This window comes from Nelumbo nucifera, chromosome 8 (genome assembly GCF_055504915.1).
Source record: "Nelumbo nucifera cultivar China Antique chromosome 8, China Antique-T2T, whole genome shotgun sequence".
Taxonomy (NCBI): domain Eukaryota; kingdom Viridiplantae; phylum Streptophyta; class Magnoliopsida; order Proteales; family Nelumbonaceae; genus Nelumbo; species Nelumbo nucifera.
This window is the reverse complement of record NC_142656.1, coordinates 50,400,391-50,406,390: the sequence shown is the minus strand read 5'-3', so window position 1 is coordinate 50,406,390 and position 6,000 is coordinate 50,400,391.

The window sequence follows — 6,000 nt, the reverse complement described above, 5'->3', positions numbered from 1 at the left end:
TTTATACATTTTCATTTTCGGTGTTCTATCTTTTTTAAATATTTATATTCAATTATGACATCATGGGTTTCTTTGAAAAGTTGGATCATTCACCCACCATCTAGATAAGAAAATAACTTTGCTTTTGGATTAGTTTTAAATTAAGGAAAATTATAGTCAGAGTCCGTTGTACATTTAAAATTAGGCTATAGGTTGGTCCAGAAACCAACAAAACTCTAACAATCGGATATACATTTCAAATTATAAAATCCCACCATGTCATCAGAGGCTTATGTGTGGTTGTTACCAACATGGGACTCTTAATCCTTGTAGGACACAACAAAAGACTTACACTGAAATTACCCTTTAATGTTGGGTGATTGGAAAATAAAAAAGGGTTTTTAGTCTTTCTCTCTCTCTCTCTCTCATTCTCACAATCGTCTCTCTTTGCTAAATGATTGTGTGATTTGAAAATAAATAAAAGTGGTTTTTGGTTTCTAAATTTATGTTCTCTCAGTCAATTTCTCTCTCTACCTATCATTCTCCCTCAATCTTTCCTTCTCCCTTAATTTCTATCGTTCTCCCTCAGTTTCTCTCTCTTGTTCCCACTCTCGTTTTTCTTTTATTATTTCTTACACACTTATATGATATTAATTAGATTGTATAAAAGAACATGAGACCAACTTGGTATGTTCAAAAACATTAAATCAATTTGATAAAAGTTCACAAGAAATTCTTGACTATAAAATTTATACCAACTTGATAGAAAATTATAACTTGATTGTACAAGTAGTTGGTCCCTTTAGTTCTTTTATATGGTTTGATTAAGGATAAGGACATTCAATGGGGCATTGCGATGGAATTCATTTAACAACATATTTCATGCTGCTAAGGTTGAAGGATAAAAACATTCAATGGGGCATTGGTTGTTTCCTAGTGTTGGCACAAGGTTTTAGAGGAGCTGAGCAAAGCTGTTAGATAAGGATGCCAGAGAGTTTGCAAGGTTGTATTGGAGGCATGAAAATAACTTATAGATTCAGATGGAAAATGTTTAAAAATACACACACAAAGTGTGAAGAAATGGATGTTTTCTAAAGGGATGTTTTATTTCACTTGGTAAACATTCACATGGCTGCTAGCAGAGGCAAAAACTGAAAAAAAAAATGGATGTGAAGGAGATAGAACTAGGATTAGAATTAGAATATAATTCAGAATCATTTTTTTCTAATCAAATCTACTAATACAACTAACAATTTAATCACTTGGTAAACCCATTACAAGTTTTACGTCTGATACCTTCATATGAAGCAGTGGCTTCCCCTGGATCCTGGTATTCCTTGTGACCATATTTGTTTAAGTTGACTTGCCTCCGTAGGTGTCCAAATGCTCATTTAGTTGCCAAAACCATTATTTGAGGAGAGTGGTATCTACTAGTTTACTTTTAGTTCACACACCTTATGGATCCAGTTAACCTGATGGCATTTAAACTAATCCTTCCACCCATTACATGAGAAGTCCCACTTATGATTTTCAAGTTGTTTAGCTTCAATAGATAGTAATGGGAACATAGATTAAGAAATATGTAGAGAGGGATGCATGATACTATTACACTACTCATCTAATGAGGGTGATCTTATCCTAATCCTTGAAAAATTACCTTGTCCTCCATGAAACTGGCCTTAAGATATTTACTTGCCCTCTTTATTCCTTTTCATTTTCTTGTTTTGGTATTGTCTTTCAATTTAATGTATATAATGCACAATTTGATTTTTATATTTGGTTTCAGGTTGACCAATACAATAGTGATAGAAGGCATGGTCGAAAATATTGGAGATCAATATTTTACATTTTTTGTACTTATTATTATATGTAATAAGAATTTGACATTTTTTTATAACATTAATGTATGGAAGTCAATGTACCTTTATCTTTAATTAATATAATAATTTTGTTTAAAACTTTAGTCTCAAATTTGGTGTAATATTAAAATTGAGTAGGTTTCATATGTAATTATGCTACACAGATTGGACACATTAGCGGTGGATATATCCGCCATTATATATTAAAATGTAGGCTTATAGCGAATATATCTAGTGGTGTAGATCTATTGCAGCAAATTTATTTGTCGCTATATGAAAAAATATATCTGCTGCTATTTGTCGCAAATTATTTATAGCAGCGGATTATCTGTCGCTATATGCCAAGTTATAAAGTTATATACTTGTAACGGAGAATGAGACAACCTTTTAGTGGCAGATGCAAGTGTCGCAAAAATAAATTTATCCGCCACTATTGGTTATTTATAGCGGCGGTTTCTATATCCGCCGCTATAACTTATACCGATGCCACACTTGGCGGCCCAACACAATTCATCGGAGATCTGCCGCTATAGAGGTATAGTGGCGGAATATCTGCCATTGAAAGCCTATTTTATTATAATATATTTAAGAATCTAACAACTCTTATTTTCAATTCAGTTAAAAAATCCCATGCATCACACAGGTACCAACTATCATGTATGAAATGTTCATCTATGATATTGGAAAGATATGATATCCAAAAAATTTCTGACCAATATCATAAACATGTTAAGAAATCAAGTGGAATTTATCAAAATTCATGAGTAGGCTTTGGTTGCTCAAAACTCTTCTGGTACTGTCTTTCTAGTGTCAGATTTTCCCATATATAAAATATGTATTGATGTGGGTTAGCTTGGCCTAGCCCACATAGGGCTACAGGGCCCAGCCCACTAACACCTGCTAACGTTAGCCACAGTAGGCGAGAGCCCTGCTGCCCTCTTATGGAGCCAATCACTTAACTATCCGGTGTACTGCCAGGGCCTATAGTCTGACCTCATACAGCTCTCATCCGAGGCACTGATCTCTACCTACCACCAGCACGCTCGAGTATAAATAACAGGTAACTGCCCTTGAAAAGGGGCTAGAACAGAGTAACTCCGACATTTACTTCCCACGCGCACATTACCTGCCAAGCATTAATTCTAGGAGATCCGGTGCATCTGAGGACTTACTCCAAGAGCATTCTCGGATTCTCCCCAACTTCGCACCTCGTACTAACTTGAGCATCGGAGCCTCCGCATCGGGCATCCACCTCAAGGCCTCTCACACCGCTGGCCGAACCATCAGAATCGAGCAATAACCACCTCCTGGACTCACCTTGAAGGAATGTCTGTCCTCCAAGCCAAAGGGAGAATGCACTCACTTAGTCCAAAGATAGTCATCAATCTTCGGAGCAGCACCACCGTTGTCGTAAGGAGGCCCCCCTAGATGATGGCAGGCAGTTCGGCTGCCCTAGAGTTCGCTCCCGAGGCGAGAGTCGACACCATCCCACTTCACCTCCCGTCTTAGACCTCAGGGATGTTCTGAATTATCGTCATGCCCGTAGAATAGTGCACGACCCTGCCTCGGAATATTCAGAAGTCCTAGCTGACACCCATCGGGACTACGAAGACAAGAGCAGGCCCCACGCCCGTGCCGACCCAAGGATCACCGAGCTGCGAGCCGAGATTGAGGCTGTCAAGGATGAGCTCTACCAAGTTAAGGAAAGTCGAGTCGATGCCTCAACCAGTTACAACAGCTCCGTCGGCCGCATGGACACATTCACCCAAGAAATCATCATGGAGCCTCTCCCCCACACTTCAAGGCTCCCACACTGGAGACGTACAACGGAAGCACTGACCCCGATGGCCACCTGGAGAGTTTCAGAGCGCTCATGATACTGTACAGTTATTCCGACGCCTTGACATACCGGACCTTCCAGGCTACATTCAAGGGAGCCACTCGTCGTTGGCTCTCCAGTCTTCCTCCTCGATCAATCAGCTCATGGGAGCAATTTACAACCATGTTCCTCACCCGCGTCATTAGTAGCAAACAATGCCAAAAGAGTGTAGTCTCTGTCATGTCGCTCAAATAGGAGTCGAGCGAAAGCTTGTGGTCTTATATCAACCGCTTCAAGAAAGAAGAGCTCGAAGTTTGAGACCTTACCCTATGGTCTCCATGCACGTGGCCATCAACAAACTCTGCCCCGACTCAGATCTCAAGTGCTTGGTTTCCAAGACCCTGCCGAAGACCAAACTCGAATTCCTCAAGAAGGCCCAGAAATACATCGTAGACGAAGAGGCTTCGGCCGGGGACAACCAAGCAAGGGCAGCCGAGCACCACGATGGGCCCCCAGAGAAGAAGAGGAAAAGTGGAGACCAACACCACCCTAGCAACAATGGTGGCAAAGACAACAAGAAGCCCGCCACCCTGGCCTACAAGGACTACACGCTCCTCAACTCAACCCGCACCCAGATTTTGATGTAGATAGGGGAAGAGAAGTTTGTGAAGTGGCCAACTAAGTTGAAGCAGAACCCCAAGAGGGGGAACCCTATGAAGTACTACAAGTACCACTGTGGCACTAGACACGATACCAAGGACTGCCACAATATAAAGAATGAAACAGAGCCCCTCATTCGCCGAGGACACCTCAAGCAGTTTGTGGAAGGAGAGGCCAGCGCCTCATCATCCCAACAACAGTGGTAGCACCAACACCAGAAAGTGGCAGGCATCATTGACGTCATCACCGGGGGCATGACCTTGGGTGGAGCCTCAGCTTCGACTCAAAAAGCCTACGCCAAGCAGCCCAACATCCAAGAACCTACCCCGAAGAAGCAGAAATACCTAGACACTCCACAGAGGTTAAGATGTTCACATGCCCTCGTCTTCACTAACGAGGACCTAGAGGTGGTTACTGTCCCCCACGACGATGCCCTCGTGGTCGTAGCCATCATCTCCAATTTCATGGTGAAGAAGATTTTAGTGGATAGTGGCTCATCAGCTGACATCATTTTCTATGACACCTATGAGAGAATGAAGCTCGCGCCAGAGAGGCTCCAGCCAGCTGACGCTCCTCTCGTCGGCTTCTCCAACAGCATCACCAGGCTAGAAGGAAAGATTACCCTGCCCATCACGGTGGGGACAGCACCACACCAAGTGACTTGGATGCATGATTTCCTAGTGGTGAGGGTTGCCACTCCCTATAACACAATAATAGGAAGACCCACCCTTCATGAACTAGGGGCAGCCATGTCTTCTTATCACCTAGCCCTTAAGTTTCCCACTGAGCACGGCGTCAGAATCGTTCATGGGAACCAACAGATCGCCTGCCAATGCTACGTTGCGGAGCTAAAAGGAAAAAATAAGGAGGCCTTATCATTGGAGGGCCTTGACCCCTGGGAAGAACCAACGAGCCGAGGACCACGTCTCGGTTCCCCTAGACGAGTCAGCCCCGGAGAGAACAGTTCGCGTCGGGTCCAACCTCCCCCCTGAACGCCTATTTGAACTGGTAAGTTTCCTCAGAACTAATGCCGACATCTTTGCTCGGTCCGCCACTGATATGCTCGGAATTAACCCTTCAGTCATTACTCACAGGCTGAGTGTGGACCCGAGCTCTAAGCCAGTTCGGCAAAAGAAGAGGAACTTTGCACTAGAATGATGGAAGGCTATAAGAGGGGAAGTTGACAAGCTACTCGACACCGGCTTCATCCGTGAGGTACATTACCCTAACTAGCTATCTAATGTGGTTTTGGTAAGGAAACCTAATGGGAAATGGTGTATCTATATTGACTTCATAGACCTTAACCAATCCTGCCCGAAAGACAGTTTTTCTTTGCCAATGATAGACCACCTCGTCGACGCCACTACAAGGTATGAACTATTCAGCTTCATGGATGCCTTCTCTAGGTATAACCAGATCCAGATGCACACCGATGACGAGGAGAAGACATTTTTCATCACTAAGCATGGCAATTATTGCTACAAAGTGATGTCGTTCAGTCTAAAAAATGTAGGGTTCACTTACTAGTGCCTTGTCAACAAGATTTTCAAGAATTAGATGGGGAGGAACGTCGAAGCCTACGTGGACGACATGGTAGTGAAGAGCCTAAAAGTTGAAGCTTACACCTCAAACTTAGTAGAGACCTTTGGTACTCTGCATAAGTTCAACATGAAGCTCAATCCG